A 13,592-nucleotide genomic window follows, 5' to 3' on the forward strand; every position below is an offset into this window, starting at 1 on the left:
TTCCCTGCTGACCAAAAGACCTCTCTGTATATCAACACCCTCTAGAGACCAATCAGAGCATCTGCCAATCTTGACAAAATCACAAGGTGGTGTCTGACCTCAAAGACAGGCTAATCATACCGTTATTGACAGAAAGATTACCCGTGGCCGGATTAGCCGAATTAAATGTTGTAAAAACACAGGAATTCCAATCATTATTGCAATGTGCGGTGCTAAAACCTTTCAGGGCTTTGACCACAATTTTGATAAAACTAAAAACACCAAAAGTTTTGATAATAATAGGCTCTGCAGTTTTGTAAGTTTTTCATTACCCATTGAAAGTCTTCATGCAAGACTATTACTTGTAAAGGTGGGTGTTTTCCATTAAAATAGGTTTTGTGACTAGAAAACTAATATGAATGGATTGAAATCTTCAGCAGGCTGTAATAATTTGTAATCTGCAGTACAAATAGACTCACATGATTCTCAAACACTTCAAAGGTACCTACATTGATATCTCTGTCATGTTCGACAAAGGTTTTGAAATTGAGACCGCTGCCAAGTGTGAAGGTGGCTTCCCAGTGTTTGCTGCTCTTGGTGTGTAGGACAGTGCCGTGTGCCAACTTGCTGTGGTCAGGAAGATACCTTTAATGCATTATGTTATTACATACTGAACACTGTCACTTGTTGCTGAATCAGCAAATCACAGAATTTTTAAGCCACATTGAACATTTTCTAATTAGAAAGAGCTACATTTAGCTGTAGCTTTCAATACATTTGCTAGTATTTGTGGTTCCATTTATAAAACATAGTTTATTTGCTCACTCCCCAAATCACATTGAAAATCTCAATATTCAATTGTCAATACAACTTGCATATGTGTGTAATATCAAGCATTAGTGTTAACAATTGGATTCCAGTCCAGACTAGATTTCATTTATCAACAATAATATTTCATGTGGTTCATGAGACATTGTGTCAGCAAGGCTTGTATTTAGTATTTTGACATACACTGTACTTGAAGTACAAGAAGAGAAAATGTACCTGTTTTGTAAAAGGGAAAAATTAAACTATAAAAAGTGTTATTTGCACTTCAGGACCTTGCCTATGCCATTCTTCTACAAATAATTTTGTTGGACATTGTTGGATTTATGTTGCTTTCATTACTAATGGACAATCAAGTTTTTCAATTTAATTGTATTGCGTTGAAAAAGCTCTTCTCCTGGCCGCAGGAAACACACAATATTCACAGCATGATGTCACATATTTTATCAATGTCGCACACATTGTCGTCATATTAGTTTTTTATCCTCTGCTCCATGTAGTGTTATAGTAGTTTATGATGACAACCGTTGGTATTTTGGAGTGTACCGCGACAATGTAGACAATGCTTTGTGAAAGTAAATACTTAGAAATGATTGTATACAGGGCATATAAAACTGAGAATTACAGAAATTATAAAATTTGAATCCAAATTTTGTGTTATGCATTGAACCTATACAGCGCTGATTGTATGTTCTCCTTAAATCAAAATAAGAAGTAGCCATGACAAAGAAAATGAACTTTTTGTTCTGTATTCAGCCATAGGTCTGCTAAAATTGCTGTAAACATTTCAGAGTATTTGCAATTCAAATCATGATTGCATGACTAACAAATTCAGCTTACACAACTCCGGTAAGAACTCTTTCTCTCTATTATTTGGTGATTGATAAGTGTGCAGTAATGGACACACTTGCATTGACATCAATTTCAAAAGTACTTGTACTTTTTAATTACCATGGCAACAGCCAATGACTTTGCCAGAAAATTTGAAAAAAATTGTGGATTATGCATTATAGACGTGAAAAAGTCTAGACTAACAGATGGGTCTTTTACCAGACTGATACTCTGTTACTGTGATCGGCAATCACACAATCAGACTTCAACAATGGCAAATAGAATTGCCAAAATGTGATACGGATAAATTTGAAAACCTTTTCACTGGAAACACTGTCACACCATATGTACTGTCAGAGATGAGTTTTGTATAATATCTTACTGAAGGGATGAACATGGGGCATTTCAAGTAACTTACATGTTTATAGCAGTCAAATATATTCAAGAAATCAGAAAAACAGAGTTGAAATGACTTGCACAATGCTGGTTTGAATAGTACAGTTGTTCAGAAAGTAAACAGAGCAAACATACAAGGATTTGAAATTTTTTAAAAATCTTTCTTCACTCAAAGACACATGATGAACTCGAATCCATTTCACTCCCAAGTTTTTGAATTAATCTGTACAAAGGTAATACAAATTGTAATCTGGGAGGAAAAAAATTGGTAAATCTGATAAGATCTGCGACTGATTTGACCGTGTTTATAATGGCTTCCGGCTTTTGTGGCCAAGGTGTAAATGATCATGTTGAAAGGCCGTGAGACATCCCGTGAAGTGAAGTCCACAAAGTTCAGGTCCCTGGGACAAAAACACTGCCACTGTATCTCTTGCCAGATACTGATTGAATTGCAGCTGCTGAAAGTCGGTGCTGTTTGTTCTGACAGTTGTAAAAATCTGTCACTGACTTTCTGCCGAAGATAGTGACGTTTGACCAAGGGGAAAGGTTGCTCGGTCCATCATGACCTACATTTGACGTCTCAGTTGTTTGTGTAGGTGAAGGATATGTGAGCAGGTTGAAAGATGTCAGTGAGTGTATCTGAGAAGGCTGTGACCAGTGAACAGTGAAACCGCAAAAAATTTCATTATCTCATAACAATGTGATAAAGGTCCCTATTGTCTTATACTCCATGGCAGTCTCTTCACAGTGATGCATGTGATGCATTGTGTGCAGTTTTTGTGGCTTTTGGTTTGATGAACTTTCATATATATATATATATATATATATATATATATATATATCTATATATATATATATATATATATATTATATATATATATATATATATATATATATATTGGTTGAAAAGTTTAAAAAAGAGGCACCTGCATCCGTTCCATTGTAAAGATACAAGCACTGGCTCGCATAGACAAGCACATGGCTTTGTTTTCATGTGGATTTCAAAAGGAAAACAAATTGTCAGATTATAGGATTTCTTTATCTGCAATACTTCAATTTCTTAACTTGTGACTACTGTCTTGTCAGTTAGTGTTTATCTCAGCACTTATGGCATCATTTTAGATTGTAATGATTTCTTCAAGGTTTGTTGCAGTCGTTTTTCTGTGCAAGTGTGCTATTTAAAGTCAAACATGTTGTAATATTTTCTCCCGCACATATACCATCTTGGAAACATGTTGCCATGATTTTGGTCTTGGCAAAACTAGAATCCCATGATTTGATAGTTTGGCGCCCTCTACAGGTGACAAGTTGACTTTTGCAGTTTGTAATGGTTCTGTGTGATGTTCTTGAATGGATAAAACGAACCGGGTGGCTTTTAATTACATGACTATAACCCCTTCCAAAATATTTATTGAAGCTTGAGTTGTAGCACATACCTGGTACAGTGAAACATAATGATTACAGAAACTCCTCTAGTATGGAAAGGTATTTTGAAACGCAAGTTATGGGTTGCGGAGAATTGTACCTTGTCTATGAAGGGCTGACATTAAAACTCAGATTTTTGGAATACTTTGCGCATCTACTACTAATGTGGACTCATTTTGAAGTCTTTTTAAAAATAAAAACTGTAATTTTGCCCACAGGGTTTACGCTTGATATAGCAGCCATTTTGAATTTCAAGTATTGGTAAACTTGTTAGGTAAGGTAATTTGTTTCTCAAATCCCAGACTTTGGCTGATGACCCTTGATTCTTTTACTTATTAATGAAACAATATGGTTTAAAGTCTCCTTAAGGAAAATGTTTGCAAAAGTTCAGGATTTTCTGTTATGGTACCTTTTCAAGTGCTTATGACCCTAAGGATAATTTTTTCCATTTGCAAGGGTGTCCTTAGATTAAAGAATTCACTCAATGAACTGATCGTGAATTTTTTTGTGAATTTATGCAGAGTGGAAATAGTTGTAAGAAGAAAAGTCATAAAAAGTATGAAATGTTCCATTCATTTTAAAAGTAAACTGGCTATGTGCTTTACTGTACCTTGTTTTAAACCAAACTCTTACCCTAGTTTTGCATTGATGTCGTTCACTGTAGTCATTATATGCCAGACACGGAATACAGGAAAGACACATAAATAATGTGAACTTATTTTTTTTAAAGCAAAATTAAATAAATTATCAAGTTACTCTTGCAGCTGTTGTTGCCGTAACAGGATCTCTAACCCTGTGCTTTTCAAAGTGCTAATTTCGCTTTCTCTATTTTGTCAACTATGTATAACAAGTTTTGGCATTGAAACACCGTTTGAAGTCATGATAACCTTTGAAATTAGCAGAAAAAATTAAAGTTTATATTAGTTTACCTTGAAAATTCCATTAGTCTCTGCAATTAAATGCAAATTCACCAGTTATCTATGTACTCTAATCGGTATTTACAATTAATTTATCAGTGGTTGGTGGTTTTCTTTCATCATTTTCTGTCTTTCATTAAGATCTGTGTATTCTACATAATGATTCCAATTTATTTTAATTATTTAAATCCTTGTTGTTACTGATGTCACCGGAAAGAGGATAAAAATAATCTGAGCAAACTTGGTGTGGCACTCATTTTAATTTAAAAAACCTGACTACAGAGGGCAGTGTTGTTGCAGAATATCATCAGTAACATGTACAATTTTAAAAAGGAACTGCATGGTCACTGTGCTGCTTCAATTTGTACGAAGCAAGTTTCTCCCGAGTGTTAGCAGCAGTCAAGGCATTCATTGGCCAGATTTGAAAGGATGGTAAGCAATTGCAGGTCTCCCTACCCTAAATATTGTTTTGAACGGTGACTTTTTTCTCATAACCTGTACAAGACCTCACCCTTTGGTATTTTCATTCAATATCGAAAATCCACTAGTTTGATTGAAAATTCTATTATAGCCTGGCCTATTCTCTAAATTGTGTACTGAATAGCCACTCTAATTTATGTAAAGGTATAAATCATAGTTTGCCTTTTTCTTGCAGTAAAATGTAAAATTTTGAGTACCACCTACCACTAGAAATACCAGCTTTCAACATCACATGAGTGGCACAAAATGAACAACTATTTTGTTCACATTTATCGAAATCATGGATTTTGAAATGTTGATACGTCAAATGCTCTAAGCACAATGTATTTACCATTCACCAGTTTATGCAAATAGTATTACAGAGCTTATTGCTGAAGAGGGTTTTCCACAGGGGACTTGTAGGGATAGGCCACCCCTCTGTTTTTCCAGCAGTCTATTCGTACGTCAATACCCATAAAAAGATTATGTTGCCACAATAATATGCAAATAATGTTTTTTTTATAAATTGTCACAGTGGAAGACACTTGAAGTATGCAAATCAGATGATAATAACTCATTATCAACGGAAAATGGATATTTCTTTTGGCTTGTACTCTATGTATGTTGATGAGATGAAAAAACTCGTCATTCTCTCCAGGAATGTATTTTCCACTTTCTTTTCTCTGCATCTGATGACTTACATGTAAGTCCTCTTGAAATTCCAATTTACCAGTGCCCGATGTGTACTTACTCTACATTGAAGACAAAATGAAATCAGAGTGCAGTTCTGCTCTGTTTTCACAATGAAGCAAATTTCCATCTATATTGAGAAAAAAAAACAGTCTGCCAATAAGATTTTGTAACATTTGACTGCAATTGTCAACGCTAATATAGAATGATTGCTGTTGATAGTCCTATAAGTACTTACTTGGTATGATATATCACAGCTACAGCTCCCTGGTTAATGCTGCGAATTTTACCATGGAATTTTCCCAGTTTTCCCACTTGGATCAGATCACAACAAAAATTTGTAAAATTAGAGTTTCTCTGTGAATGATGACCTTCTGATTCTGATTAAAGTTTCGGATCAAGAAAATCATTGGTTACTGTTTGAATTTACCACACGTCTTGTGGAAATGTGTTTAATATTTGGTATACAAAGTGGCTGCGATATTCTTCATGGCACCATTGGCAGTCAAATTACTCTAGAAATAATGAAAGTCAGAAGTCCTGTTAAATTTGCAATCAGGTCAAGATTTAAAGACTTTAATTCCAGTATACACAATCCCAGAGGTGCAAAATCTTCCCCTGATTGATGAAAATTGGCTCAACACTGTAATTTCATCATACTCAAGCTTTCTAAGTAAGACATTGCAAGAATTTGGATTTTCAATTATCAAGATTTCTGACAGAGACCTTTGAAAAGGCCTATATAATGGCAAATTTCTGAAAGAAATATACAGCCAGAGTTTATACATATCAAATATATTCATATGCACGATGGTACTTATAGATCTAGTCAACCCAAAAGGTACACTGGATATAATATTCTCAGTTAAAGTTTACTCTATTTCACTGAGATTCACAGTATGTACTGCACAGTATACAAATCCCACCAGCAAATACGAAATCCCACCTTGGTGTACTTTCGTTTTCACGGGGTACTGAACTCTAAACACGGCTGCTGAAAACTTTTATGAAATTTTCATCCTTTGATTTGCTTTTCAAACTCCTGGTGAAAATTCATCACTCCTGTACTGCTCCCAAGAGGCCCTGCATCTGTAGATTTTAGGCGGCTTGTATTTGCATTGGATTTGCTGCGTGTTGAATATTAATAGTTGCCAGTGAAATCATAATGACTCAGGCGCCGGTGTTTTCGTTAGTTCAATATGTAATACCATCTATCTATATAACAGAAAAGGATATTTTGCTGGATTAGTTTTGCTGTCAAGAACTAAATTTCTAAGAGATACATCAAGCCACATGCGGCTATAGAAGAAAGGAAGATTTCTTTTTCTGAACACTATGTCATTCTGATGCTGAGAACACGTAAAAAAATCCACACTCACTGCTTATCATTTCATGTGGCACATTGGTACAAATTTGTCAGAAATTGAACATCGCAGTCCAGCGTGTCTGGTGAAAATACAATTATGCCAGATTTATAGGTGTGTGTGTATACGTGCAATTTCCAGAATGGATAGGAATGACTCTCACTCCAGCATCAAGGGATAATTTGGCTTGTAATGTGAGGAACTCTGTGATCGCTTTGCGGGGGAATATGGAGAGTACGACCCTGTTGATAAATTGAGAAGTGTTCGGTAGTTGACATCAAATAGGGACTCAATATCTGCATGGACGATAATGACACTGCTGCCGCTTTCTGCTTCAGCCATAAATTAGATAAGTGTTTAATCTTCTCAATGACTACCCCTTCAGAAAATCACTTCCAGTGGTTTCTTTTGCCTTCTTTTCCTCCCCTCCTCCCCTCCCCTCTGTTGAGTGAAAATCTTCAATTACTGACATCACCGTCTTGCCTCTGAGGGGTTTGACGTCTAACATCGATATGGGGACTCTTCCGCATTAGCACCGCAGATACCAACACGTTGAGATTTTGAGATAGTGCCGTGAATTGTGATGTCAGAATTACGTACTCCCGTGAAAAAAAGAAGATAAGAACAAGAAACCATTGAAAACTCGCCCTGAAAATGTAAGAAAGCATCAGAATGCTGTGATGCGATTTTTCCCATCTAACGCTAGTCTCATCAGTGCTCTTTAACTTACTCAATCAGTCTGCAAAATCCTAAGAGATGAGATCCTCACACTTTCTCCGATTTCAAAGCACTGTGAATTCCTGTCAATATTTATAGAATCCCGCACTGCATTCTTAAGCCGTGGTGTTTCCCATTTTTTGATTGTATACCTCTTGATCATGGCAACCAATTTTTTTTTTCAGCTACTGACTAAAGTGATCTAAAAAGCCGTCAAAATCCTGTATCTCCTTTCCTTGATAATTGAAACATTCTGCAATGACAGATTATCATGGAGGTTAGTGGATGAATGGGAAAAAAGTCGGTATCTTGCTATATTAATTCAGTGCCTCAAGCTTATCAAGTGTGCACATATCTTTTTATCGGCATAGCTGACTGCTCAAATCACTGTCTAGTTTTGTCTTGTTAACTTCTGCCTTTCAGACTGGTCTCTTGCTAGGTGCTTTAAAAGAGTAATCATAAATAATACTCATTGTTGAGATTTAAGTAGTCAGCCAAGGAATGTTTCTCTGGTGGTGTAGATTATCTCCAGTTTTGCCCCCTGCAATAACGACTTGTGTTACTTCTAATCAAATGTTGTAAAACTGTACTCGGCAAACTGTGAATTACTGTCCATTTGCCACTCTGAGAGTTTTCAAGACATCGCATATCGTACATACCAGAGCCCTGCATAGGAACATAGGAACACGTACGCAAGCTATGGTAGGGTGGGTGATAGTAACACGTAGACAAGTGATGAGATGATGGACCCGTACAGCTGTATCCGTTTCTCACTCCATCTGCAGTAATTCTCAGACAAATATTATGATTTGTTGGAAACAAGTGTTCCCTTGTGAGATGATTTACATCTCAAGGAAAGTCTTCACTCTTTCACCCCCATTTGCCAATGTTGAGGTCCAACTTTACCACAGAAAACAATAAGGCTCTACCAAAATTCTGTGGTTAAGGGATTAAACTAAACCATCTTTAACTCAAAATTTGAATTTAAAGTCTTTTTTTTAAATTCAAGTATGGTAGTATGCTCTTCGAAATAAAATTGTTTTCACCATTTCTCATCCTTTGCTCAAGGAAACTTTTTCTTTCATAACCAAGATTAAAAAATTGCGATCACTGCGTAGAGTTTTTTGATGACAGAAGCAAATCTCTCAAATTTATTTGTATTTAAAAATCACAATTGCTACCATTCTCTGTGTAAAATGTACAGGAGAGGATGAAATTTTTGTTTTCAACTTTCACAAAAAACAGGAAAGTCAAAAGTTAATTTTCTCCAGAGATTTCCAAAGGAGTCTGCTAAAGAGTAGGCCGGAAAAGAAGTGTGAGATTTTGGGAGTCCAAAATTCCATTCCATGATGCAGATTCTGACTGAAGCAAGCACATTTCAATAACGTTAATGGTTCATGTGCTGTAACTTTTACTATTATTAGCATGAATTTACTTTCAAAATAAAATCAGTCTATACAGATGAAGTTGCTAAAGGTTGTGTATACAAGTATTATAAACCACTGAAAGGAACTGCATGTGTAAGTTTTAACAAGATGTGTAACAAAAAGTTGCTACACTGGTATATGGCTGCTTCCATGAGATTGTGCAAATGCAGTGTACGTGGGATTGTGCAAACTCAGCGGACATTGCTCATATACCTATCAGAATCTAAGCTGACTCAACAACGAGCCATCCACTCCAACACATGGAGTGTCAATGTCCTCCACTGTGGTCTGGTATTATTTGCCTTCTTTGTTGTGTGTCAATTTTTTTCAAAAATGGCAGGAAATTAACCTCTCGATTACCACAATGCTGTGAAATTACTGTACCAAGCATACTGTGAATACACATATAGAATCCAACAATCCAAGGTACATGGTAATTTATTATGATGCTGGAAATTTCCGGCATTCAAGGTTGACAAGAGTTAAAATGAATTCAAAAGTCAATTTCTGGCCTGTTCTGGCGTAAATGAACATTGTCACAGCTTAGGTAAAAGGCAACATACCGGTACTTTGATTGGTATGATTATAGGTCCTTGAGAAAACTTTCTCGAGTGTCTGTGGAATATGGTTAAAAGAATGTCTGTAAAACTTGGAAGATATCTTTCGGTTAAAAAAATGTTAGAGTAGGATATAATGGGATTTAACCAAAAATGAAGCTTAATAATGCCATCTTTGTTTGCTGTGTATTGAAATTACTTAGTCGTACTTGTAACCGACACAGAATATGAGTGTTTCAAAGCGCTTTGACTGACACATGGCCTCTTTGAGATATTCCCGGTTATCCGGGTCGATATAAAAGGGATATATTTGAAAAACTTAGGATTTGACTATTAGCATTTTCCTTCCTACTCCCTTGTCAAAGACAGCATTCCGAACATGAAAAGGGCAGATACTCAAACAAGCAATTCTGTCACTAAGAGTTCCTGGAAGTGGCAGACAATTTATCAATACTGTACATGCTCCACCACTCGAATAAATTTGCCGCTTGATGAAAAATGAGTCTGGAAATGCAGGACTATTTGTCAAGTTGTTGCTGTCAACCTTGTCCATAAAGAGCTTAAAGATATTACTTCCATTTCAAATTCAAATACTTGGCAAGACGGATCAGAATTTGACTTCATGGACCCGAGTGCCATTAATCTTTCAGGGACGTTTTCAAGTGAAGTGAGTTGCAAACTGCAAAATAACTGTGTATTTAATTGATACGAAAGTTGGCCTAGCCAAAAAAAAGAAAACTTGCCATATAGGGACAAAAGCTGTTACTTATGATAATATTTTCATTACGTTTCTTCTTGACACATGTTCATTCGCTTGTTCTTCTTTTCGACTATTTTGAAATAAGAAGTTTGAGTCTTGCAAGAATAACACAATGTGCATAATATGCAATGATAATGTTGAAATGTGATTTCTGGACTGAAATAGAATTCAGGTGTCAGTATGGTAACATTATAAGATATCGTACACATTCTGGCTATGTTGAACCAATTGGTCTGAGATGATTTCCAGAATAGAACAAGAAACTGCATTTTACTGGAAAACATATTTAAACAACTTTTGCTTGGGAATCTTTATCTTCTTGGTTACCGCAATTTGCTGTACCAAGCACACTGTGAACACCTATGGGATTTCACCAGAACTTTCTGGTGCTCAAATTATCCAGTAATTCATTAAATTGTCAAAACTGGCATGCATGGTAGTCCACGTAGTATAATTGTACTATTTTTGTTATGTAGCAGGCTGGTCTTTGATAGAACTTTCACATTTATTGCCTTTGAACTTGAAGTGCACGTATGTTTGAAAGCTGGCCTATGTATACAGCTCAGGGATCATTAACATTGGCCATTTCTTGTTGATGGAAATGATCATTCATAAATTGAATACCAGCACCCATACTCTCGGGGATGATTTTACATTTCCACAGTCAATTCTGCTTCCTGACATGCAATCTAGTTTAGTTCTGATCCCGCCCCAGTTATCACGTTCCCATACCACTCCAGTTATCATAAGAAGTGAAATCTTCTTTGTGCTTTGGTTTCGTCTTGCCGTGCTGATCCAGTCACTCATGAAATGCAATGGTGATTACTGCAACCTTGATACACCCCGTGTCAAAGGTCAAATGTTTAATGTCTAAACCAGCAAGGGATTATTACATTAATACTACAGCATTAAGATAATTTGATACAAAACGGCGACTGTAATTACCAAACAATTTAATTCCAAACACTGGTCAAGATGGAAAAAACATTCTCACTGTTCAATTATAGATTTATCATTATTACTCTGAAAGCACTCAACATTAATTCCCATTTTTGATGAAGTTAGATTAAAATTCTCATAAAACTTTCATGACCTTTCACTGATTACAATACTTTGAAGGTTTTTGCAGAGCAATTTTCATTTTAATTACCACCTTACATAAAAATTCTCATGAAACTAGGGTTTTTTTTTGCATGATGAAATATCACATGCTTTAGTGCTTGCCGAGAATTCTTTCACATCGACAAGTTGTGTGCAGGCTGAAAATTATTTTGTCCATGGGAGTAAAGGTGTCAGGAAACATTTGTTGTACATCACCCTTGAAATGTAAGGATTTCAAATAATGGAGGATGTTTCGTCCCATCTGCGCCGGCATAATAACATGCCTGTTGTTGGTGAACCTTATCAGCTCCGTAATCCCAGCAAAAAGGCCAAAACCACGGTTCACTGGCCATGTGTATGCCCAGCAAGCCGGCTGTACCACTGGGAGACACGGGTGAGACAGGTCGGACGCAGGAATTAAAAACTCTGTGGTTAACTCATCGAATCGCTGACTGATGAGTCAGGCAGGACTGCTTGGGAAGCAATCGATAGATTCACAACGGTTTCTCATCATCATGTCCCACTACCAACAGCTTTGCAAATCATGAGTTCCGAAAAAGACCGCACTACAGTTTCCTATAAATAATCTGGTCCTGCCACAATAGCCTTGCAAATTAATTGCTCAAATTAACCAAAAATATTTCCTCAATTAATAGCAGGAGATTGCCAATGTGAATTTATTAGAAATTACACTGTTTAGACCACCTGGAATTTCCACAGTGGTAATATTGATCACTCACAGGTCATTTAAAAATCATTCAGAATATCAGTTCCATCAACTTCAGAGAGAATTTGCAGTCAGTATATGATGTCGATTGATCATGGTGGCTAAGGTACAAAAATCAATGTGTGCGCAATAAAGCTGAGAAAAGCCTTTTAAGGTAAAGGGCGACGAATTCGGACGCGCACACGCTTTAGAACGTTTCTGCGCAGATTTAACTCCAGCCTTTCGCAAATGGGTTACTTTGTGGCGCATGTATTTAACATCACCTGTCATTGTTGAAATTGCGCTTTTACCCAATTTTTTGACCCAGTCTCTGAGAAATACATGTGACCTATAACCTTGTCATATTTTGACCCCCTAGGAAGCTGGTTTTTATTCAACATGAGCGAAAAATTCACATTTCTCTCCCATTTACATGGCGCATATTACCCATTCACCTGGAGATATTGTAAAAAGTAGCGTGGTGACACCCTTTTATTAAAAGTGTAAACTAAATGGTATTATGTCAGGATTTTATTCGCCAAGTTTGGTCAAAATGACACCATTCAAAGCGACAGGAAGAAAGTTCGAAAATTATGTAGTGATATAATTTCGATATCGTCATTTTGTAATCGATACTTATGTAAAAATTTCTTTACAAACATCATGAAAACTATACATTCGATAGATATGGATCTTAAGTCTTGGTATTTATCAAAATTAACTCATTTGCTAAGCTTTTTATAATTGCTTTCTTTAGTTTAAGTGAATTATATCATTTTTATTTATTTCTAGCGACGCCATTTTAACGTCCGTTTCCATGGAAACGAGCGTGGTGACCCCCATTTTTTATTTTATTTTTGCACTTGCACAACTTCCAAGAATATTTGTGCAAAGTTTCAAGAAAATGACACCACAACTTAATTTTGACGTAATTCGTAGTACTTCACCTTAAAGTGGATGTTAGTTTCTCAATAACGCTGTTTAAGAATTCATTTAGTCTGCACTTTTTTATGTGATCTCACCGCGTCTTTATTGAAAGCGGTGAAGAGTTGTGGTTTTGAGTGATAGCAGTCATGTTTATCATCTTTTTAAAAAGTGCTGGTGCATCTATGTCAAGGTGTGGTGTTGTACTTTCAGAAAGGTCACACTTGTCCCCCTGGGAGATGTCCCGACAGTCACTGATAACTTCAATCACAGTCGACATTGATTCATGGCATTGTCACCCCTGTTTGTAAATTGGAAAGTCCAGGCCCTCCATAGAGAGCTTTAGAAGATTTGACTAAAATTAATGGTTGATTTCAGGGGTCAGTAGCTATGAAAACTTTGAGTGGTAGTAAGGGAAAAAGGAAAAAGGAAAGACCTGAATGCTCTGTTGTGAAAACATATGGTGATGCTGTGGCTGTGACCAATGATGTAATAAATGTGATACGAAGTTAAC

General features: G+C 36.2%; 1 protein-coding gene across 2 annotated transcripts in view; it reads left to right on the forward strand.

The window, feature by feature from the left end:
* LOC139118527 (26S proteasome non-ATPase regulatory subunit 1-like) overlaps nt 1-13,592 on the forward strand; it is a 168,025-nt gene that overhangs the window by 21,495 nt on the left and 132,938 nt on the right. The window lies entirely within an intron of this gene.

This window comes from Ptychodera flava, chromosome 19 (assembly GCF_041260155.1).
Source record: "Ptychodera flava strain L36383 chromosome 19, AS_Pfla_20210202, whole genome shotgun sequence".
Classification (NCBI taxonomy): Eukaryota; Metazoa; Hemichordata; class Enteropneusta; family Ptychoderidae; genus Ptychodera; species Ptychodera flava.